The sequence below is a fragment of the Thamnophis elegans genome, chromosome 5 (genome assembly GCF_009769535.1).
Source record: "Thamnophis elegans isolate rThaEle1 chromosome 5, rThaEle1.pri, whole genome shotgun sequence".
Lineage (NCBI taxonomy): Eukaryota > Metazoa > Chordata > Lepidosauria > Squamata > Colubridae > Thamnophis > Thamnophis elegans.
In genome coordinates this window covers 41,993,263-42,019,147 of record NC_045545.1, presented here as the reverse complement: position 1 = coordinate 42,019,147, position 25,885 = coordinate 41,993,263, and the positions used below count along the sequence as shown (strand labels likewise).

At 41.2% G+C, this 25,885-nt stretch overlaps 1 protein-coding gene across 2 annotated transcripts in view; it reads right to left on the bottom strand.

Annotated features, from left to right (window-relative positions):
- Nucleotides 1–23,018, bottom strand: part of ERI3 (ERI1 exoribonuclease family member 3) — a 313,271-nt gene extending 290,253 nt beyond the window's left edge. The window contains exon 1 of one of the 2 annotated variants that reach the window (XM_032218808.1): nt 22,941–23,018. The gene's annotated coding sequence lies outside the window, so the exon portion shown is untranslated. The remainder of the gene's footprint in view (nt 1–22,940) is intronic. The other variant, XM_032218807.1, reaches the window with a different exon arrangement.
- Between the last annotated feature and the right edge of the window lie 2,867 nt (nt 23,019–25,885).

Sequence of the window (25,885 nt, the reverse complement as noted above, 5' to 3'; positions counted from 1 at the left end):
CGAGAAGGCTCTCCTCCGCGTAGTCGCCAGTCGGCACTGACTGGCGGATGGAATTCGGAGGAGGCCTACTCTGTGCGATCTGATGGGACGCAGGGAGGTGATTGGCAGGAGGCGGTCTCTCAAATAGTCAGATCCACTACCATGGAGCGCTTTATAGGTGGTAAGTAAGACCTTGAAGTGCACCCGACGATCAACAGGTAGCCAGCGCAGCTCACGGAGGATTGGTGTTATATGGGCGAACCGTGGTGCGCCCATGATCACTCGCGCGGCCGCGTTCTGGACTAGCTGAAGTCGCCGGATGCTCTTCAAGGGCAGCCCCATGTAGAGCACATTGCAGTATTCCAGCCTAGAGATCACAAGGGCTCGAGTGACTGTTGTGAGAGCCTCCCGGTTCAGGTAGGGCCGCAACTGGCGCACCAGGCGAACCTGGGCAAATGCCCCCCTGGTCACAGCCGACAAGTGGTGGTCAAAACTCAGCTGTGGATCCAGGAGGACTCCCAAGTTGCGGACCCTATCTGAGGGGTCCGCAACTTGGGAGTCCTCCTGGATCTTTTGAAGACCTCCAAAGCTTGGATTAGGGAAGCAGAATGGATCATTTCATCATGTGGCTGTGTGACATGATTCTGGAAGTGACCACCATTTATCAGTTACCTTGAATTGTGGTCCCTTGGAAAATGGCAGCCATTTCCACAACTGCACCACAAAATCGTGTGACAAAGCAATTCGTTCTACTTAATTAACCTACTCAAGTTCAGCAATCTAGAATCCAAATCTTCAAAAAGTAAGTAAGTGATACTTGAATGGTGGGGAGGATATCTAAGCCTTGTAGGGATGATGAGGGTGGTGGCTCAGGCCTGCAGGGATCTCGGGGGGGGGGGAGCAGACTCAAGGGCTATGGAGACAGTTGGCAAACAGAGCATGGGGTATCTCAGGGATGGGGAGGGGTATCTCAGGGATAGGGAGGCCTTGAGAGGTAAAGGTCTGATGGGTCTGAGCCTGCACTAAGCCTCCCAGGGCCTCCCCTAACCTGAGGCACTACATGCTCTGCTTAATGACATGCACAACATGTTTTAACAACTGCAACAGGGAGATCAGGCGGTAGGATTAAGAAAAGCCATGTTTCTTAATGGCCATCACCATTTGCAAGCATATTGGGGAGACTCCAATATTGGTCATACATTGAGGATATCTGGGCAATAATCAAATTACTAAAAGAGACATGAGAGCCAGTTTAGTGTACTGGTTAAGGTACCAGACTAGAAGCTAGAAATGTTCTAGTCAGGCATGAGGCCAGTTGGGTAACCTTACACTACTCCCTCAACCTAGGAAGGATATACTAGTGAATCCCTTCCAAAATTTTGCCAAGAAAACTGCAGAACTGCTCCAGGTGGTTGCCAGGAGTCAACTCCCAAAAGGGAGAGGGAGGGAGGGAGGGAGGGAGGGAGAGAAAATGGAAACAAAATGATAGCGGATTGTATGTTATACATGTCCCTCCCAAATGCATGCTGGAAAGAATTTTTAAAGCCAGTGTTAATCTTCAGTCCAACAATAACATAGTGGATATCAGGAGGACATCCACAGAGATTGGTAACTATCAGTAAACCAGACTACTAAATACTATGGTAATACAATGGTTGATAAAGTTCAGAATTAATGACTAGGACCAAATATTATAATGGAGGGAGCATTGTACATAAACCAGGGAAAGGCAGGTTTTAAACCCCATTCAGATATGAAATCACTTTTTCCCAGTCTAAACTTCCCAGGAGGATACAACATAGAATGGATCAAGAATGCTACACTGAACTCTTTAGGAAGACAGTCCAATTGGAGTGAGAGAGAAAAACTGATCACTGCTCATGTCATTTTGAACCACATTTCAAAATAGTAGTTCCAATATAAATGCGATTAATACAATCCTTAAATCATACAAATCAGTCTAGTAAATAGTAGCACACATGTATTGCCTCTACAGCAATGATTTATAAAATAGAAACTCAGAACCAGAACATTTAGCTTATGGCTTTATGTGCTTAGCACTGCTCAAGCCATCCATAACAAATTCCATGAGCAAACTTAAGACCATGATTTTTCAGTTCTAGATACTATTGGAACCCTCCCCCCAAGTTTTGGGACAAATAATATCCTCTTCAACTGGCTAGGAGAATATGGAAATTATAATACAACAAAACTGGAATCAGGGTTTGGAAAAGTTGCATTAATGACTGTATGACTGAACTGGTAGTAATTGTAAAAGATATGTTTAAATCAAGTGTACATATTATATACATGCTTTCAGGTGCCATATATATAATGCTCTGCAAATAACAATATTCACAGAGAATCATTAAGTTCAAATCTTTCAGACCATCAAGTCCAATCCCTTGTCCTGTGCCAGAAACCAAATTAAAGGTTCTATAATAGAAGATGCCCGGCTTCTGCTTGAATACATCCAGTGATGTATGTATAACTTTTGCATAATTGGTTCTGCTGTAAAATTGCTCTCACTGAAATCATTACTAGAATTTAACTTGATACAGCCTTTCTATAATTTAAATCCATTACATCATGTCCTGTATTCTGAAGTAATAGAGAACAAGGCCTGAACTCCTTCTTTGTGATACCCTTTAAGGCAACGGTTCTCAACCTGTTGGTCATGACCCCTTTTGGGGTCAAACGACCATTTCACAGAGGTCGCTGAGACCAGCGCAACTCTAAAGTTTAGACTCCATCTCGCGTTCCTTGAAATCCCCGCGGAGGGCTCTGGAATGGCGTCACAGTGGCTCCACGCCGTAAAAAAACATAGGTGCATGCGCACACCCCGTACAATTAGCCTCAAAGACTTCGTAATGGAGGGAAAGTGTTCCTGCGAGGAAGGGGCTTAGGTCCTGCTCCGGGCTGTAATTGTGCGGGGTGTGCGCGTGGCTGTTTTCCACGCCACTGCCAGGTACTTTTAACTATATCTAAATCCACAACCAGACCTGTCATCAAGAGCCAAGCTCAGGAGCCTGAATTGGCCCCATTCACACAATGAAAACCTGCTTGCTAAAAGTACCAAAAAATGCAATGCAAGATTGTTAGGTAAGCTCCCTGTTGGGAGAGCGAGTACGTTCAGCGAAGCGTTGTGAAAGTTGTGTTGGAGAACACACAAACCAGCATACAGAGACACTGGAGTTTAAATAGGCTTTTACTTTCGTGGAAATAGAGGTATCAGAGTCCATCAAACAGTCCAAGTCATACACAGATAAGACAGTCAGTCATCAACGTCTTATTATAATCATCCTCAATTTTCCTCTCCCAAGGCTAAGTACATCCAATTCTTTCATGGAATTTAATTTCTATTCCCTTGATCATCCATGTTGCTTTTCTCTGAAGCTATCTAGTTTTCTGAATCATCTTCAACTGTGGAAACAAAAACTGAATGCAGTACTCAAGATTAGGGCCTGAACATTGCAGAATAAAATGAATCAAAGTTTGCAACCCTTTACTTTATTGTATTTTGTTAAATTATAAATTTAGATTTAAGTGATATTGCTGTGATCCACCATTTAATAGAGATCTTATGCCATCCAATCCACTACTATTCTTGATATTCTTAAGATTAGAAAGGGCTACAAAATAACTTCCGAAGACTTTGGAAGTCTAGTCAACACATAATTGACAGATAGATGGTATAAATTGTGAAAATACTGCACCACTACTACTTTTCCTAAGAGTGGATAGTAAATGTCTATGGTGATTCTCAATCATCCAGGTCATGTCTGTCCCAAAGGTGCTTTTCGAAAAGGCAACCGGACTTTTTTCGTTTTTTTCCTTGAAAATGTTTTACCTCGTCCAAGCAGCTTCTTCAGTTCTGACTGTATATTAGGCATTGTGCATTTAACCAGAATCTCTTCATCTATTCATATAATTATGAAAAATCTTAGATGTATTGTAGGTCACAATACTGCATGTCTATAGTTCTAAAAGTTCACAAATTTTCTCCTACTATTATATGGGCCAAAAGACACAGCCCTCTTTCCCCCAAGTACTTTCTACAAAAAAAGTGAAGTAGAGCTATAGGTCCCTGCATTGTATTTATTTTAATAGCTTAGAAAATGGTAAGAGTAATAAAATTTATATTTAATTGCGATTTCATCTGAGTCATACTTGAATTTGTTAAAAGTTCTTATTGTCAAGTTCAGATCAAGAATGAAATAAAACAATCTAGCCAAAGTTCAGTTCTTTATTTACTCACACCATATAGACAGAATCTTGCCAGACTAAAGCTATACTACTCTCACCCTAATGGAGTATTAGGAAGATTTTAGAGCAATGGCTATCCTAAATCTCTTCCTCTATCTCCAATTTAGGTCCAGGCTGTGTTGTCTCGTTTCTTCCCCCCTCCCCCACCCCCCGCCTTGGAATGTGCTTCCTCCTTCTTGGGACACTGCCATTTCACTGTAGGCCATCACACAATCTCCCACTTTGTATACACATTTAATCATATTGATACAGCCCTGAAAAGTAACAGCAGATTTTCCACCCCACCCCCTGGCCTCAAGAATGAAGAGATCTAGACAAATGTATTTGAAATTTTAGTCTTTTATTTAAAAATTTGTGGAAGTACACTTCTTCTGAAGTAGTACTATATATGAACCTTATTCCTTTCTCCTACCCTCTCAAAATCAGATTAATTTTAAGAATGAAAAAAATCATTCACATATGATAGAAAGTTCTGGTTTGCTTTGATCACTGTATATTGAACCAAGATTTATTTTGGTTTGGATATAACCCTGGATTTACACAACATGCTCAGTTAAATCTAAAACCACATTACAGTACAGCTTAGGCCATATGTAAATTTGGGAACAGTGTACATGACATTCTGCTGATTTGTTAAAAAGGGCGTTGGTACTTACCTGATACGCCTCTTCTCATAGTGGGGGGAGGAGTATCCAGGATGGGGTTTGACTTTGTCCTCTCATGATTGGATGAGTCAGATAAGCTCTTTGGGTAACGCCCCCTGGCCAGCAGGACTACCCATTCTTTTGACGAAGAGCTCCATCCGACTCGTTGCACCATCACTCCAGACTCTTAATTCAGTTCTTAGCTTTTAACATCTTCAACATCAATATTTATATAACTTCATAAAACTGTGAACATAAAACTTAGTCGTACAAACATAGTCAGGGAGGGACTGGATACTCCTCCCCCCACTATGAGAAGAGGCGTATCAGGTAAGTACCAACGCCCTTTCTCCATAGTGAGGGGGGAGGAGTATCCAGGATGGGACGTACCAAAGCCTGCACGTCCCTAGGGAGGGAGACCCCAGAGGCCCCATGTCCCCCGCTCATGCCGGTTGAGGCGTGGGCTCCGCCCTGTGAACCGCCTGCAACGCCCTGCGTCCAAGAGGCCCTGCGTCCAAGAGGCTTTTGCCCTGCTGGGGCAAAAGAGTCCAGTTTATGGTTCCTAGCAAAGGGAGAGGGGGAAGCCCACATGGCTGCCCTGCAGATTCCGGCCAGGGCTGTCTGCGTGGCCCAGGCCATGGACATGGCTGCGCTCCGCGTGGAGTGAGCTGTGATATGATTGGTGTCTGTAAGCCCTGCAATTGGTATGCAGTGGCAACGTAGGTTTGCAACCACCTACCTATTGTGGTGGAAGTCACCCTGTTACCCAGGCCCCTATTTGGAAGGAAACAAACAGAGCTTTGGATTTCCTGTCTGGCCTGGTTCTCCCGAGATAATCCTCAGAGCCCTCCTTCTGCCCAGAGTGAGCCACTTCTTTCCCAACGTCTGGACAGAAGTTGGGCAAATCAGTTCCTGGGTTTGATGGAGGCAGGAGCCCACCTTGGGATGAAGGACGTAACCCCGCTCTGTCTTGGAGGGGGAAGCAGGGATCCTCCCCGGTGGAGAGCTTGCGGTTCGTATATCTGCCTGGCGGGGGGGGGGTGGCCACCAGAAAGGCCACCGTGAAAATCAGGAACTTAAGGGAAGCTATTCGTAAAGGCTCAGATGGAGCGCCGATTGGAGCGTCCCCTACCCTGTGCAAGTCCCAGGAATGGTACTTGAACGCTGCATGCGGTTTGGGGTTGGAAGCCCCCTTGAGGAATTGCCTGACCATAGGATGGTGAGTCAAGCTCTGGTTCCTGCCACGCAGGAGAACTGGCGAGAAGGCTGAGACCTGTCTCCTAATTGTGTTAGAAGCTAACCCTCTGTCCCGGCCTGCCTGGAAGAGGTCCAGAATCTGAGGCACTGAGGCCTGGCTAGGATTGTGCCCCAGGGAATTATACCATGAGGCAGAGGCCTGCCACATGGAGCCATATATACGCTCTGTGGAAGGTGTGCGGGCAGTCTGGATAGTCTGCTTCACCCTGGGGGGGGGGGGGAAGGGTCTTTCCCCAGGATGCTCCGTTCCAAGAGCTAAGTGGTCAGCTGAAGCCATTGACGGTCTGGGTGCTCCAGTGACCCCTGGTTAAGGGATATTCCCTCCTGGGGGATTCTCCATGGCCTCTCCGTTGAAAGCGACTGGAGCTCTGCAACCACAGTCTCCGGAGCCAGTGAGGCGCCAACTGAACCCCTTCCGCCCCCTCCCGAAGGGTTTCCCATATGACCCTGGGGATCAGGGGTAAGGGCGGAAGTCATACCGACAACCCCTGGTCCAGGGGCTTCGCAGATCGTCCGCCCCTTCTGCCCCCCCCCCCATGTCTGGTACCTGGAGATGACCCTCAGGAGCTGAGCGTTGAGGGGCGTGGTGGATAAGTCGATCTCCGGGTGTCCGAAGCACTCTGCCATTTCCTTGAAGATTGCTGGCTGCAGCTTCCGCTCCAAACTGTCCCCTTGGTCCGGCTGAGCCAGTCGGCTCTGATGTACCCCACCCCTGCTATATGTTCTGCCCTCAGCGAAAGTTGTCTAAATTCATAGGCTATCTGAGGTGCTTCTGCGATCTCTCATAGTCGGGCATCCCATTCTGAGTTTGTGGTGGGTTCTGGCATGGGGACCAGCCTGTCTGACCCTTTTTTCCCCCCGGCCATAAGGGTGCTATGATTCTATGGCTAGGATTAGCGCAGAGATATTCTGAATGTAAACACCGATGGAGTTTAATGGGCGGCCACTAGAGTGTGTGTAAAGATGAAGTGAGGGAAGCTAAGGCTCACAATAAAGGCCTGCCACAAAGGTAAATTAATAATAATAACAAGAACCACCACAACAATAATAATAATAAAATAAAATACAAAAGGGGGCATCTTCCCGCCTGATAAAACCAAGAAAGATTAAGGAAACGATTGGTCCCTTGCTGGGAGAAAGTGGCCCGAAGGTGACAAGCAGCAGGGGTAGAGCCGATCTATTTAACTCGGCATCTGTCTTTACCCGAAGGGATAAGCTATCCAACCTATCAAAAACAGCACCCCAAAATCAGAGTAGGAACCCAAGATGAGATAGGGAAGAAATGGTAGCCTGTCTATCTTAGGCAAGGTCCAATTCCCAGGACCGGGTGGGTTACACCCCAGGGATCTGAAGGAGCTGGCGGATGAGATCTCCAAACAACTGAAACTATATCTATCAGAGCTCCTGGAGTACCGGAGAACCACTATAGAATTGCTGATGTGATTCTTCCCCTTCAGAAAGGGAGAAAAAACCGGCTCGAGAGCCCAAAGCCAACATGGGTTTGTCCAAAAACAGATCATACTAGACTAGCCATATTGCCTTCTTAGATTACGGTGACAACCCTAGTGGACCATAGGAATGCCATTGATATAGTTAACTTGGACTTCAGCAAGTCCTGATAAGGTAGACCATAACCTACTACTAGATAAAGTAGAAGACTGAGGATTAGACCTAGTCACACCAGGTGCCTTGGTAACTGGTGCACACACCTGTACTCCTCAATGGGACTGCCTCTTCATGGAGGGAAGAGTGCAGTGAGTCCCCCAAGGCTCAGTGTTGAGCCCAGTACTCTTCAACATCTTCATCAGTGATTTGAATGAGGGTGTTAGGTGTGTAAGCTAACATTTGGGATAGCAAAATATATGCCATGATAGTAGTACTGTTTCTTTAAGAACTGCTGTTATCTCAAGCGGTCATAAGAAGGAGCCAGAATGACTGTTAGCTCTCTGTTTGTTAAATGCTGATGGGGGGGGGGTCATCAGGTTAGCAGGTGACCCCAAGCTGGCAGGAATAGCCAACACTTCAGAATACAGGCTAAAGATACAGAAGGATCTTGATACCCTTGAATATTGGGCACTACCTAGGGAAATGGGATTCAAAGAGGTAAGGTTCTACCTTTAGGCAACGAAGGTGAAGTGCACAGGTACAGAATACCTTGCTCCACAGTAGTAACTGTGAAGGGGATCTTGGAGTCCTAGTGGACCACCCTTTAATATGAGCCAGCGGTGTGCAATAGCTGCCAGAAAACCCAACACAGTTTTTGGCTGCATAAACAGAGGAATAGAATCAAGCTCCCGTGAAGTGTTCATCCCACCTTATAAGGCCTTGGAAAGGCCAGATTGGAATTCTGCATTCAATTTGGTCACCATGATGTAGAAAGGATGTGGGGGCTCTAGGGAGGGTGCAGAGAAGAGCAACAGAGGGGATCAGGGGACTGGAGGCTAAGCCTATGAAGAACGGTTGCAGGAATTGGGTAGGTCTAGTTTACTGAAAGAAATGACTAGTGGAGACGTGATAGCAGTGTTCCAATATCTCAGGGGTTGCCACAGGGAAGAGGCAACCTGATTATCCTCCAAGGCATCTGAGTGCAGAACTAGGAGTAATGGGTGGAATCTAATAAGGAGAGAAGCAACTTAGAACTGAGGAGAAATTTCCTGACAGTTAGAACAATTAATCAGTGGAACAACCTGCCTCCAGACTTTGTGAATGCCCCAACAGTGGAAGATTTTTAAGCAGCTGTTGGATGGTAATAGCAATAGCAGTTATACTTATATACTGCTTCGTAGGGCTTTCAGCCCTCTCTAAGTGGTTTACAGAGTCAGCATAATAATTCAAGCTATTTAGCTCTCATCAGCTAGCCATACACTTGCTGGGAATCAAACCTGTGCTCTCTTGCCTCTTAGGCAGATGTGTTAACCGTTGGGCTCGACTAGTAATGATAGCCATTTGTCTGAAATGGTGTAGGAATTTCTGCTTAGGCAAGGGGTTGGGCTAGAAGACCTGCAAGGTTCCTGCCCCCTCTGCTATTGTATTGCATAGTATTGTATTGTATAGCATTTGCTCTTTGCCTATTCACCCCCACCCTTGGAAAGCCTTGGGGGAGGGGGGGTAATCTCTAACCTGATTGGAGGTTCTTCTGTCTCTCCCTGGGGGCTGAATAGTCTTCCTTGGCTTGGGCCACGTGGGGCCCCTCCCCCCTTCTTTCCAAATGGTTTTGCAGGGCAATTGCCATCGCCCCGCCCTCAGAACTTAGCCACAAAAAACAGCTTTTGTTTTGCCTCCTACTCAGGGACTTCCCGCCCCTCCCCCCTCCTTCTCCTACTCAAAGGAGAATTTTCTTAAGGGTGAAGGAGACTTAGCCCCCCCCCCAAAAAAAAACTCTTGCTGGAAGTCTTTTTCTGATGGCATTCTCGCCCCCAAGTCTCTTTCTCCTACTTAAAGGAGAGTGTCCTTAAGGGGGGGGGGGCTTCTCCTGTTACTATGCAGTTAGAAAGGGAGAGAACGGGCTTTTAGGCAGGATTTCTGAAGCACCGAAGCCGAAGGGAATCCTCCCCTGGGAGGGAAGGAGTTCTCAGGTTGGGGGGGGGGCAGGGTTCTTCGTGCAGTCTTGTGGCAGCTGCCTCTGTGATTCATCTAGGAAGTAGGCTTGGGGGGGGATCCACCGCCTGCCTCTAACTCGCTTAACAAGCCTCCTTTTGGCCCTTTGCTGCGTCCCCCGCCCTTGGCTAATGCCTCTGCGATGGTTTCTCACCTTTCAAGGGCTCCACAAGCCTCCGGTTGTGGCTGGAGGGCTGAGAGTTAAGGCTCTGCCTGCCTCCTCTGAGCTGCTGGGGGCAGCCATCTTGGACCACGTGGTTTCAAGATGGCCCCGGCTCCAAATTCAAACGGCTCCTCCTTGCTGGAGCACATGGAAATGGCTTTTGCCTTTGCAGGCTTGCCATGGCTGCAGCTCATCTCCCCCTGCCTCCTGCAGCTCTTTCTAAGCCTTTCCGGCTCTCACCTTGTCGGCTGCCAGCACAGGTGTTCCAGTGGCTCAACCCGAGGGGAGCAGAGGAGCGCTTCTGCTCCTGATTAGCCTCTGCGTCAAGGGCTGCCTCTAGGAAGCATATTGCCCTCTCCTCCTGCCTGCCCGGCAATTGTCCTCCCTGAGTGACTCCGTCTCACTCAGTGGCCAGGGCAGCGTGCCGCCCCAGGGGGCTTGTGGCAGTCCAATCCTTGCAGGAGGAGGCTGTGTGCGATGAAGGGAGGCAGGATTCGCCGGGTCCAAGTTTATTTTCCTTACTCCTTTGTAAATTACTGGAGTTACCGAGTAGTGCAACCTTTCCTTGTAGGATGAGTCAGAAGAATGGGTAGTCCTGCTGGCCAGGGGGCGTTACCCAAAGAGCTTATCTGACTCATCCAATCATGAGAGGACAAAGTCAAACCCCATCCTGGATACTCCTCCCCCCTCACTATGGAGAAAATACTTATTACAAACATTAACATTTATAGCATAATTTATTTTAACAATACCAAAATAGTACCAAAATTTCCTGGGTGGGAGAAGGGCTATTACTGAAATCCTATTAAAATGGTATCTCTCCATATGGCACTGCAAAATTGTTCTGGTTTTCAAGGTTCTCTTTCCCTCGAGCCTGTATATCTTTTTTAAAAGTCTAACATTTGGTTAAGTGGACACATTCTAGAAATAATGCCACTTACACCTGTTAAGTAGGGACAAGATATTTGGTATAGAAAACATATTTTTAGATTTTAAAATGTTTTTAAAAGCAGCATCACCAAGCTTTCCACAGAAACTACTGTAGATATTGTAAAAAAATCTTCAGTCATTCAAAAAAGTAATGTGTTAAAATAATATTACCTAGAAAATACATTATGTCCTATAAAAAAATCCAGGCACTGTTTTTTATTTCTCTATTCCTGTAGCACATGACCATGCCATACCAACCTAAGTTTGAAGATGCTCCTGCTAAACTTCTACTGTAGCAGGAAAAACTGGTTTAGTGCATTAATATCCCTTAGATTAAGTTTGAACACTGGCACAGAAATTAGATTACAAAATTCAGCCCGATTAACTCTGGTTCAAACAAGTCATGATATTGATATTAGCTAGCTTTTTTATAGTTTACTAAGAATGACTGGAAGATTGTCATATAGTTTGAATCTGTTTAAAAAATGAGAACACTATGAACACTTAATAATACTCAGGGTTGCAACTATTTTTGCATATTAACAAAATATCCAATGAATTTCAACTTTATGGGATCTTTGTACATTATACCAATATTTAAATTTTATAGGTAAAATTTGTAATAAAACAAATGAAATCTGTATATGTACATAAATCAGACAGATAATTCCAATAGCTGACTTTCAATTTTAAAAAAGCAGATAAATTCATTGTAATTGTACTTTGTGACATCATTCTACAGTTTTTATAACAAAAGATAGGACAGGGAAAAGAGTAGACTAATAAAAATTAGGATCAGATAAATGTTTATGTATCCATTATGGTCCAGTCACCAATCAATGCAACTAAAATCAGATTTTCAAGATACAAACAAATCCATATACTAACATGGATGGTTATGATCAATTATAGTCATACAAGAATAGATCCACCTCTGATGCATCGATCAAAATGGTATAAAGGCATCCTGATCATAAAAACTGTCTGGACATTTTATAACATGGCCAGCTATCTGCTCAAAGTAAGAATTATATTTCTCTTTTGTCTGGATGGAATATTATCAATATATTAATCAAAATATATTCTTCTATGCAGATATAACAGTATAGAATAAAATCATACAGGTCAATGAATTAAGCCTGAAGTCACAGCACTTTTTCAAAGGAATGAAAACAAAACAAATAATTCCTCCTGTCTGGCACAGAACAATAAAATACTGTAATGTTCTCAATAGCCAGGCCCAATAAATGGATAATATTTCCTTATTTAGCATTTAGTAAAAATTATCTACTGTATTAAAATGACCAAAAGGCAAAACCAGCTAGAAGAAATTGATCAATTTAATCCAGCAATTTTTGAATCTGGTATACGATTCAAAATATTTGATACTGACTCATTCAAACTAGTAAAGATAAAAATAAACCTTCATTTTTATACAAGATGGGATAGAATTCTCACATGAAATTGGGTGATTTAAAGTATACCCTCATAGAAATCTGATAGAATAATCTGGCTTCCTTTATAATCCATGACATGCAAGAGTCAAGCCAATCAGAGAATAATCTCCTTGACTTCAGAATCCTTTACAGACCTTAAGGTTGTACAAACTTAAAAATATTGCTTATTCTGTGAATAAGTAACTAACAATCTGGTAATTTAATTATTTAGATATAATAAGAACGAATGGCTTAGAAAAAATAAGATAAAAGGCAGGGAACATATCTATGGAAAAAAGATAGAAATCAATTTATCACCATCATGGAATTTGGACCTCATCTGATATTAGCAATTAAGCATGATTTTCATCAATGAAAATCATTTCTGTGTGAGGGAACCTACATCTAACTGGTAGGATTTAATTATCTTCATTATCTCAATATTCTTAATAGTTTCATCCATATAAACTATTTGTTAAATACTCACCAAAACCATAATTTGCCCTATTAAATTAAATATTAGGAAAAATAAAATGCTGAAAGGACAACCATTGAGGTATAATACCATGTAAACACTCTAGGCAAATCTTTACAAATCAATATTCATAAGTTTTAATGATGAGTTGATGTACCAACAGACTAAAGAATTAAATTATTTTAGGGATTAATAATAAGCAAATATTAAGTGCAGTAAGATTGTAGATATACTTGATGTTGAAGAACAAATCAGTTGTATCAATCTATACTACCAGAGTTTTTAGATAGCTCGTTTCTTAGATGCACTGGGCATGCAACTTCCAAAACTCCAAGTCAATATAGCTGAAGAGCCATCATATACGTGACAATTGTTAAAAGATACGGCAGATATTGCATAATTTTTGTTCATGGTTTATCTCAGCTACTGATTATCTATCTATTTTTAACTATTGTCAGCTACCCAAAGTCAAGACAATTGGAAAGGTGGTCTTATTAATTGAACTACTATAACTAAATTAAAAAATATCTGATGGACACCAATTTGAAAAAGACTATTATAATGCATGTTAAAAAATAAAATATATATTTTCACATAATTCCTTTCTCATTTTTTTGATTTGGCAACCTTTTTCCAAAAACGGAAATCTCCTACAAAATAAATGTAAATAAATAAATGCACAATAATGTGTTGGTGTTAAACAATAACATAATTTCTAATAAAAATAAAATTCCAGGATATAAAAAGATGTTTCTACAAATGAGAAATCAAGGTACATCATACATTTAGATATAAATTTATTTGATTCTGTTGTAGTTGCCCAACTCCAATGGAAGTGCAAAGTGTGAGCTTCCGGTGGGCGGGGCCTGACAGAGAGTTGTTATTTCTAACAGCTCTGGAAACTTGGCGTCGTTAATCTGTCTAAACAGCAATCTATCAAGCTGTTTAGCAGTTTATCTATCCTTCTTTCGGGCTTAGAAGAGACAGATGAGCAGCTATGCATCGGAAGTTTTCCAACTAGCTTTTTCAGCATAAACGCCGGGAAGAAAGTCGGAAAGCACCGGCTGTAGCATGGCAGCTCCGTGCCAGGATTTATTCTGCCTTTTGTTGCAGAACGAAGATTTTCGCCCATTCTCAGCACAATGATTTATTATGGACTTCAAGCCGAGCTGAACCAATACTTGTGAACTTCTTAATTGTATGTATTAATCTTTTTAGCTCCATTGTAAAGAATTCCTTCTGCTGATTACTTGCTGAAAGTTCTATAAAAATGGCGCTGAGCTGTGTAGGAGGGGCGTGCCTCGGGTAGAGCTTCTGCGAAGCCTAAAAGTGATTTACTGTCAAGAAGAGATTTATTATCAAAACAAATAGCAATTGCTGTATAATTGGACTTCCTGGACTTTTTAACTGACTAAAGAAGATTAAGTTCGAGATGGCTTCTAAGCAAAGATTCCTCCCCCCTCCTCCCCCCGCATCAAAAAGTGCCGGAAATTCACCAGCACCTTCTGCTAAAATACAATCATCACTCCCTTCTACATCTGCAGGGGACCCCCTGACAAGGCAAATTCTGCAGAAGGAATTAATCGATGCATTACAAACTCATGCTGTTATGATGGGGGGAAAAATTTAAGGAAGAGATAGCTGCTTCTAACAAAAAGATGTATGAAAAACTTATGACACATAACCAAATGATTAGGAGTGACTTTGTGATGGTTATGAACTTAATATTTGGCTATGCACAGGACCTTGAAGAAAAGTTAGAAGAACTTAGTGACGCTAATACAAAATTGACAACGAAACTGGAGGCGGTCCAGCAAAAGGTTAGCGATGCAAACAATGAAATCCTAATGCTACAGTATAGGCAAATGGAATTGGCTTTAAGGATAAGTGGTCTCCCTGAAAGTACACAAGAGAACCTGAAACAGACTCTCTCTGAAGCCTTCGACCTGATGGCGGGAGGGAATCTTGACTGGCAAATCAAAAAGGTTTACAGAGTTAATTTCTCGCTGGCAAAAGAAAAACAATTGCCAAGAGATATAGTGCGAGAAATACGATATTACAGGAATCCTACAAAAATAAGCTTCAAATCCGGGGTCGGGAGGTGACTGTCTTGAAGGAGATACCACCTAAAATGCTGAGATCGAGGAAAGATTATGCCTTTCTAGTGGAAGAGCTCAAAAATCGCCAGATACAGTTTAGATGGGACGCACCAACTGGCATCACATTTAGCTATCTTGGAAAAAGACATCGCCTCAATACAGTATGGAAAGCTCAAGATTTCTACACCAACGTACTGATGGGTGGACAACCCTCTCCCTCTAGAACTAGACAAGGAGAAGGATATGATGGAAAGCAAGCCACTCAAGTTCTAACAAGGGAGGATCAACTTGTTCTTTCAGAGGTACAAGATGCTAAAGAACAAAGACAAAACCGTGTGGTTACCAGGCGAATGGAACAGGAATTAAGAAAGCAACGTACACAAGCCATCGTTCAGGAGCATACAGGTGTTACATCAGAAACAGTGGGAGGAGCTAGGCCAAAGGTTAAATTTCAAGATGTTCAGATGGCTATTAAAAAGTTTCAGGGGGCTAAGGATGGTAACTAAATCCCTAATATGGAATGTTAAGCGATTGGATTAATTTAGCAGGAAATGGAGTGCTCAGTATTGAAGGGTTTGATTTGGTATATGGCTGCTTCTTTGCTGTATAATAAAGAGGTGGATGAGAACGTTAAAGGTCATGCTCTGGGGAATGCCTTGCTACGGGTTGGGGAAAAAAAAACATTAATATTAATTACATGGTAGATTTACAAAAAGGTTAAGGTATTCTGGACACAAATATGATGGATTATGTAAAATGCTCTCTCAAAATCCACCTATTCCTTATTCTTTGTTACTGACTCTACAGCAGTAGAGATCAACTTGACTTTGCATTTGATAACTGCAGCTAGATTGTTGGTGGCACAATATTGGAAGAAATAAGATTTGTTTACTAGCTAGGAATGGATATTGAAGATCACAAACTTAGCAGAGACGGCTAAAATAGTTGCATATCTCAAGGATAACTCAAATGAGAGATATAAACCAGACTAGGAAAAATGGATTGACTATATTCAAAATAAATATGGGTCTAGGAAATTTCAGATAGTTTATGACTAAGATCAGAAATGATACAAATTATTTATAGTTAGCCTAGCAAGGAGGAGCTAATATGAATTCAAAGATGTTATTAACTTTCTATGTTTTCTCTTAAGTATATCTTAAACTGCTTTTGTTAAAAGATTTATACCTTGTATTGGTTCTGGGAAGTCAGGGTGGGGAAGTAGTATAGTAGTAGTATAAGTTTATTTATAGGCCGCCCTTTTCCCTGAGGGGACTCAGGGCGGCTTACAACTTATGTGGAAGGGGATACATACAATGACGTATAGAACATACATAATTAAAAAAAATAGAGCAACATTCATCATTCGGGTGGGGACGGATTATAATCTTTAACCCCAGGCCTGACGGGATAGCCAGATCTTGAGGGCTGTGCGGAAGGTCTGAAGGGTGGTGAGGGTACGAATCTCCACGGGGAGATCGTTCCAAAGGGTCGGAGCTACTACTGAAAAGGCTCTCCTCCGCGTAGTTGCCAGTCGACACTGACTGGCAGATGGAACTCGGAGGAGGCCTAATCTGTGAGATCTTATAGGTCGCGAGGAGGTAATTGGCAGAAGGCGGTCTCTCAAGTACCCAGATCCACTACCATGAAGGGCTTTATGGGTGGTAAGTAGCACCTTGAAGCGCACCCGGAGATCAACAGGTAGCCAGCGCAGCTCGCGGAGGATAGGTGTTATGTGGGCGAACCGAGGTGCACCCACAATCACTCGCGCGGCCGCATTCTGGACTAGCTGAAGTCGCCGGATACTCTTCAAGGGCAGCCCCATGTAGAGCACGTTGCAGTATTCCAGCCTAGAGGTCACAAGGGCACGAGTGACTGTTGTGAGAGCCTCCCGGTTCAGGTAGGGTCGCAACTGGCGCACCAGGTTAGGGGCTTGGGGGGAGAGTGGGAGGGAGTGGAGTTTACTAGGCTGGAGGAGGGATGTTGGATGATTGTACATGTATACTGTTATTTTTTTCTTTTTTAAGTATATTGAAATGGAATTATAAATACCATCAACGCAAAAGGGATTTTGCTCAGATGCTGAAACACATTAAGTGAATCAGAGGAAGAGTGGGAAGTAGAGGAGAGAAGAAAGATAGGAAGAGAGGGATAGGAGGGAGGGTGAAGGGGGAAGGTGAGGTGTATAAGGAGGAGTGGTAAAGGGAGAGAAGAGAAGGAGAAAGGAAGGGGAAGTAGAGTAGAAAATGATAGAGGAAAGTCAGGATATAGAAGTGTTGGAAGTAGAGGAGAGCGGAAGATAGGAAGAGAGGGATAGGAGAGAGGGGGAAGGGGGAAGAGGAGGTGTATAAGGAGGAGTGGTAAGGGGAGAGAGTAGAAAGAGAAAGGAAGAGGAAATAGAGTAGTATGGAAGCGGAAATACACCAACGAAAGAAAGAGTGGGAAGCAGAAGGGAGAAGAAAAGTGGGAAGGGAAGGATAGGAGAGAGGGTAAGGGGGGGAAGATGAGGAGGTTGAGGATAAGGAGGAGGGGAATGTAGAGAGAGAAGAAGGAGAAAGGAAGGGGAAATAGAGTAGGAAAGGAAGAGGGAGGGAAGATAGGAAATAAGAGAGAGGTAGAAGAAAGAGGTGTAGGGAGAGTAGAAGAGCTAATAATGGGTGTTAATCTTTTGGGGGCATTGAGGACAAGAGGAACTGATGTAATCACTATTTAATACTATATGATATTGGCTATATATAGCATACATGTGATTGTATGTTATGAAATTGAAATAAAAATGTTTAAAAGTCACAAAAAAAGGAAGTGCAAAGTGTCACTTAACCTAGTGAGGAACAAAGCTGTTCACCAAAAATGTTTATTTTCAAAAATGCATTGTCCTGTAAAACTAATAAGTAACAGAATGAATATGTGAAAAAGTTAACAATTTCTAAATTAAAATTATCTAGTTTTAGTGACAATTTAAAAAAAACCAAATACATAATTCAGTTTTTGAAGTTAGTGACAGGATTCAGATCCTAGACTAAATTATAATTCACTTTGAATGGTTTTCTCAGTAAATTATGTGAAAACCAGGTTGCATAGTTTTGTAAGCACAAATTATCAGTTACTAGGATGTGAAAACAGTGTGGCTTCCTCCTGAAAATATAGAAATGTTATGGAATGCATGTACTTTATATATATATTATATATATATTATATATATATGTTGTATTTGTGCTGATAAATAAATAAAGGGAGACTAGTATAGATCTATTTCAAGCTATTTAGCTCTCATCAGCTAGACATACCCTTATTGGGAATCGAACCTGTGCTATATTGCATCTTAGGCAGATGTGTTAACCACTAAGCCACAGAGTTCGACTCCTTATCAGCCAAGCCAGGGTGAAAGGAATGGAAGTAGTGATCTTCCTCCCATATTTGGGCATACCGGGGGTTGTAACTCTAAATATATATATATATATATATATATATATATATATATATATATATATATATATATATATATATATATATATATATGTTAACAGAGATGTTAACCACTAAGCCACAGGCTGTCCTCCGTTATCAGCTGAGCCAGGGAGAAAGGTATATATTTAAAGTCACAACCCTTGGTATGCCCCATTATGGGAGGAAGCTAACTGCTTCCATTATCTGTCGATCGGCTCGTCACAAGAGTCCATCACGACAGAAACCCAATATTTTTACTGTTGCCTTTGTTACATTTGTGTTGTATTTGTGCTGATAAATAAATAAAGGGAGACTGGTATAGATCTATTTCAATCAGCTGGGTTGATGACTTTAAATATATACCTTTCTCCCTGGCTCAGCTGATAAGGAGAAGAACCTTGTGGCTTAATGGTTAACACATCTGCCTAAGATGCAATACAGCACAGGTTCTAATCCCAGTAAGGGTATGGCTAGCTGATGTTTGGCTTGAGTATAAAATTTAATCAATGTTAAGTACACTATATATTTTTCCTAATCTTCATTTAAGTTATTTTAAAACTGCATTTTTTAAAAACACAATACTGACCAAAATCCATAACTACATTCACAAAATATGCTAATCCATAGACTGTTTGAAACGTGATTTGTTGAACAAACCAGAATCAGTTTTGAAGATGAGTAGCTATTAATTTCCACTTCTTTGAACTAGATAAAAAGGTTAGGGTCAGGCTGAATACAAAAGTAAATAATTCAATCATAATCAACCCTCTATTCTCTATTTCGTATCATAATATATCAACAAGTTACTTTTTCAAATTCAGATTTGCTTTTTCATTGCAAATAACTTTCTATCTTAGCACAAATGTGCATCCATCCCAAAATAGTTTGTTCTCACTTTCCACCATATTATAATGATAATTACTTCAATTCCTTTATTTGATTGTTTTGAGCTATCCCAAATCACTGTGAATTAAATAGGATACAAGTTTAATAAATTAATATTATTAAAGTTCTATGCTTATAATTACTAGATTACTACAATAGTAACACCCAAATATTGATAACTTTCACCTTATGATGAATATCAGACTACAACCCAAAGCAGGTTCATTATAAAATAAATATGGAATGAAAATACCTCTAGATACTTGTACGCCACTCAGAGTCATTTCCATATGAAATGAGCAGTTACACAAATATGATTTTAAAAACATTTTTCCTAATATATCTAAGCTTTTATTCCCCAAGTTGTCATTAATATTAATATCAAACATTAATTCATGGCAATATTTTATATAGGGTAATTAGCTGCTATATATTTCTGTTCAATTGCTTTTTGTTATCAGTGCAGCATGTAAGTGTACTGTATGCCATTTTTTATTTTTTTAATCATGCTTAAGACTCATTTGTATGATAGTAAACTAACCCAACTCCTTTCTAGGAGCGAGATTGATTACATTATATCCATACAAAGTAACTCCCTAAACTATGGCTCTTCTTGATGCATAAATGTAGACTAGATAGTATTTTTTGATTAAACAGAATTGGAAAAGAAATGAACACTGTTTCAATACAATACAATTTCAAATTCTGGTTAACATTAACCAGAAATGAGAGCCACTTTTTATGACACATCTCACTAATATACAGAAGACTTTTCAGCTGTGATTAAGAAGCCACTTCAGACCAGGACAAATTCCAGGCAAAGCAATGTTAAGCTTCCAGGCAAAATTCCAGGCAAAGTAACTGCCAAATTTTGAATGAATATACAATATGAGATTACATCATTTAAGTCTAAACAAATGCTAATAGAAGGTGTGGTAAAGAAGTTCTTCTTGGCAAATAAGGAAGCAAATTTCAGACTGACTGTTAAATCTAAATGAAGATAGTTGAAGGTTATAGCTGATATCCTAAGTGGGGGAAAAAGTCTTGCAATGATATAAAACTCATATCTTGCTAGATACAAAAGCATGCTTCTTGATCAGATAATTGAAGTTTGTGAAGTAGCTGCAAAATGTTTCAAGAATAATCCAAATCAAACAAATCAAAATGGCTGAAGAAGTTGAAAAATGACGACTGTCTGGTTAGGGGAGAATTTCATATAGTCAAAGCAAAAGACTATCCAACTGTCATATCTTTTCTTCTGTTTGGATTTTAAATGATAGAATAAAATGATCAGATGATATAAGATTCTTTATCAAGTACAGCACATACTATAATTATAGGGCTATATATTAGAAATATATACATAAATATAAATAAATTTGTTAACTGCTAAGTACTATAATACATTATGCTTTCTTTTTTCTGTTGTGTTTTTTTCTTTTCAGGATTTGTTTGTAATTTTTTTAATGTAATACATTATAATTATCTTTGTCCTTTCTTTTATTTTATGATTATTTATATAAAAAATAAAAGTATAGCATATACTACCCAAATTTACCTAAAAATACTTATTATTAAAATGCACTTTGGGACATTATAATATAAAGTATTTCATTCAACAAATGCTTCTGAGCATGTAAACTATTCCATCTATCTACACACTGTAGATAAAGTAGAATTCAACATTCATCCAGTTACCACAATCAATATTATATCATGAGAGTGATCAGACTTATTGATCAATTTGGAAATACCCACATTTCTAAAAGAAAAGCTAGTTTTTGCACTCTAAAAGACCCCGAGGTATTTTTAATGTGTTTAGGAAAAGGCGAAAGATTTATACGATCTGAAGAGAAACCAGAGTTTTAGTAGAAGGAAACTGCCAAATTTCTCTAGAATATATTACATCATCAATCATTTAAAATGGTAATGATTACAAATTATACTGGCCAAGATTTTAACACTGTTTGAATACTCCATAACGGCTGATTCATAAATAAGCTACAATGAATGAATCTTCAAAATATGATGGCAAAAAAAGCAAGCAACCACAATATATCTTAGTGCAATGTCTCAACTAAGTGACATAACCCAGTGCACATTAGGATGGATCCAATGAGATAAAACTCTTATGTAAATTTAATACATAAATTCAATATCCATCAGAAAGGGAGATTTGAAGTAGTAACAATATACTTGCGTGTAAGAACTTATCAGTTGGAAACAATGATCATGCCACAATACAAGAAAAATGCACCATGGCTAATCAGATAACTATGTAAACCACACACATGACGCACACAATACTTGACCCTAAATCACAAAATATTTATTGGCCATGAATAAAAAGCTTATCGTTCACCACATGGATTTCTAATAACATCTATTCTTGGAGCTCTGATTCCACATTCAAGAGATACTTTTGGAAAGCCTGGGTAGTTACCAAATGGACATTTTTTTCTCTTAAGGCTTCTTTTAAATGGTGGACAGACAATTATTTGCAGAGGAAATAATCTAAAAGTCTTGTATCTAAATTAGATGTTTAGTCTGGCATATTTAACACAATGCAAGATCACATTTCTCAACCAATAGAGTAACAGGTATATTTTAATCAGATTTCTGTTTCCAAGTCTTTAAAGAGTGCATCCTGTGAATACAATATTGTCAAGGAGATTCTATTGGTAATGAGATTTACTGCCTAATAAACGCGTACTCAGTATCTTCATCACTGCATTTCTCAAGAAACATACTTTCTTCCAAAGATCATATATCTACTTCTATCCACATTATCTATCCTAGTTATTTTCCAATTTACAAACCTAAATACTCAGTTTATTGCAGAAGGAAAGAAATAAACTATTGTTTAAAAGGGAAACCATTAGCATGGTTATCTTTCCACCAACCATGCTCTTGCAGAAAAACAAGTCTAATAAATTACCCAGCTCTCTCTACTGTGCCTATCATTCTAGACTTCACTCTTGATAGACTTTTGATATTTAATATGTTTAAACCAGTCATAACCCGCATCCCCCCCAAAAACTAGCTGCATCACTTCTGATTGACATCTAAAAACTCCATTCTTGCCAATCAACCTGAGCAACTGCCTTTCAATTATTTGTCCTTTTATTCCCACAGCCTGAATTTTAGATAACTGCTAGCTTCAAGAGCAAAGCACGGGGAGTTGGAAGTCTTTCTCCCTAAAACTGATAAAATACTGTAACCAATACCACTTCAAGACTTTAGCCATTAATAAAATCTCGGAATAAGTAACATACATCCCTTCCCATAAGCCATAGCTATTCCTTCCTTTTACTTCTCTTTTTGCTACCTAAATCACATCGGCTAATCCAGCCCCTGGATCCCCAATGCAACTTGCCAACCAGGCCTCACTGAGTCTTCCCTTGTACCTCCACCTCCCAAATCATCGCTTCTCTCGATTCTGTTCACTGAGCTGCTGCAACCTCTGCGGCCCAACCAGCGCTAAGCAGGGAAGCTGGCAATTCCGCATCCCAGAATCGGCGGGGATTCGTAAAATCCGTCACCGCAGGCCGAGCTCCATCCCCCCCAATGCATCCAACACCGCGCCCCCCAATCTTGGCCTCAGAGCCCACTTAGGCCGTCAGACTCCCAACCGGCAGGCCCTTCCCATCCTCGCCACTCAGGCGTTCACCACTCAGTAAACCCCCAGACACCCCCGCCCCCAGGACAGCCCCGGTCACCCCCATCCCTCAGCACCACGAGTCCCCAACAGCAGCCACTCACCTTCGCGCCCTCTGACCCTCGAACTCAATATAAACGACAGCCGTATCGACCAACCCCGATGGAGGTTCCCGCCCTAAGGGGACGGACTTCTTGGTTGCGAACATGCGCGTAAAAAAAATGTTGCCGCGCGCCTCTTGTTTCTTTGGCATTGTGGGATACGTAGTTTTGAATACGGTCGGAGGGAGGCGGGGAGGGATTCCGCAGGTAGCGTCTTGGAATCCTCCGTTCTCTGATGAGTTGGTTCAGGAAAGAAACAGCTCGGATTGGCGTTGTCGCACAAAAACTGCCTTAACGTCACGAATATTATCATTCACTATCAAATTTAGCCTTGGCAATATTTTGCTTTTAATTCTGTGTATTTTAATCAATAAAGTTGCTGGTTGTGTGAATTATACACATACACACATATTCCACAAACAGCTGTTTCATGGTAAAATGTCTCACTTAATTCATCTAAAGATGTCAGATAAGACGTATTTGCATTCCATCTTTCTCTATTCTGTTCCTGTGCACCTTCCAACCTGTTTTAGAAGTTTGGGAGATCTTCACAGTTCTATTTGGAGCACACAGGAAGGAAGCAGCAGGAGACAAAAAAACCTCTCTGTTCATGCACTGAATATTGGATGTGACTACTACTTCTATATTTATCCTTCCTTTTTCATATATATATTTATTTATCAGCACAAATACAACACACACACACACACACACACATATATGCATGCATGCATACATACATACATACATACATACATAAATACATACATACATACATACATACATAGTCAGTTAACATCAGGGATGGGTTCCTGACAGTTCTAACCTCTTCTATAGAAGAGGTTCCACAAATCTACAGTGCCGTTTAGAACCAGTTTCAGCTCCCTCCCCCCGGCCGGCCGCACATCATCAAGATGAAGAGCGAGAGGAGGAATTCTGGGTGTTGAAGTCCACAAGTCTTAAAGCTGTCAAGTTTGAACACCCCTGGGGTTGTTGTTTTTTTCTAAAGTGTTAGGGGTGCAAGGGTCTTGTAACTTGACAGCTTTAAGACTTCCGCGCTTCAAATGCCAAAGTTTCTGAGCCAACATTTTGGTTGCTAAGCAAGAGCGTTGTTAAGTGAGTTTCATCACATTTTACAAGTTGGCCACGCCTACCCAGTCACATGGCCAGCAAGCCACTCTCACCAGGTCACATGGCCAGCAAGCCACTCCCACAAAGCAGGCCACACCTACAGAAGAGGTTCTAAAAAAAATTGAAACCCACCACTGGTTAACATATCTAAAACTGCTGTGTCCTATTTTCTCTCAAGAGCCCTGCAAGGTCGGATGCTGAGAGAGAATGACTTAAAAGGCTCTCAGATGGCTTTCATGCCTAATACAACTCTAGAATTCATAGTTTCTAGGCCAGATCTTTAACCACTACACCAAACTGGCTGTCACATATCAGTGAATGTAGCATATAGTATTAACATGTCATTATTTTAATACAAAATATTTGTAATTAACCATTACAATAAGCCAACAGTCAAGGATGATGTAGAGGACAGATAAAGTACTAGATTTAAACTGCAGCCAAATCTATTTTCCACAGTCTTTTACTTTAGCTGCATGGTGTCTAACCTAAGGTTAAATCTAGTCTTTTAGTGCTATTTGCTTTCAAAGATTAATATTCTGTTCCTTGTATTACTAGTGTTCCCTGTGAAGATCAGGTTTAGGCAATTCAATGTGTTTCATTGACTTACTGATCGATTAAAAGTATAAAGCCCCCCTCCTCAATACATGACTCTGAATGACTCATAAACAGGCATTTTGAAAACCAAACAAAATTCATAATTGTGGAAGAAGACAGAAGTTCAAAGAAATAACGTGCACTATTGTGTTATCAGGTAGAAGTTTATGTATGGAAAAAGAGCAAAAGCAGGGAACAATCCCTTGTGTCTTCAATATGAAAGATACTGGTGTACAGAGTATCACCTCTGAAAAGATCTTAGCTTTTGAAGTTTATTATAGGATTTATTTTGACACATAATAGTGGTCTCCTTTAGATGGAGGCTTCGCTTGATGGTAATAATTGCTTCACTTACAACATTACAAAGGACCTTTTGTTTATATTACAATGGATATTTTATTTACTTTGAAATGGAATAAAGTTACCTGGTATCTTTGGCTATATTATTGTATCTGAGGGATACCTATTAAGGCTCTGTTGTTTCCCCCTTTTGTTTGCCCCCCAAAACAGAAAACAACATTTGGTAATAACATTTTTTTAGACATTTTAGACATTTTATTAAGATTTATAGGCCGCCCTTCTCCCTGAGGGGACTCAGGGCGGCTTACAATCACAGGGAAAGGGGTGCAATATCAAAAGACAAACAGTGAGTGAGCACAATAAAATAATAAAACACAACTTGCATTCAACAGTCAACACTCGGGCGGATAAATTAAGAACCTATCCCCAGGCCTGCTGGGAGACCCAGGTCTTAAGGGCCGTGCGGAAGGTCTGGATGGTGGTGAGGGTACGAATCTCGACGGGGAGATCGTTCCACAGGGTCGGAGCTGCAACAGAAAAGGCTCTCCTCCGTGTAGTCGCCAGTCGACATTGACTGGCAGATGGGATCCGGAGGAGGCCCAGTCTGTGCGATCGGTCGAAGGGAGGTAATCGGCAGAAGGCGGTCTCTCAAGTACCCAGATCCACTACCATGGAGTGCTTTAAAGGTGGTCATCAATACCCTGAAGCGCACCCGGAGATCGACAGGTAGCCAGTGCAGCTCGCGGAGGATGGGTGTAATGTGGGCGAACCGCGGTGCGCCCACTATCACTCGCGCGGCTGCATTCTGGACTAACTGCAATCGCCGGATGCACTTCAAGGGCAACCCCATGTAGAGCCCATTGCAGTATTCCAGCCTAGAGATCACAAGGGCTCGAGTGACTGTTGCGAGAGCCTCCCGG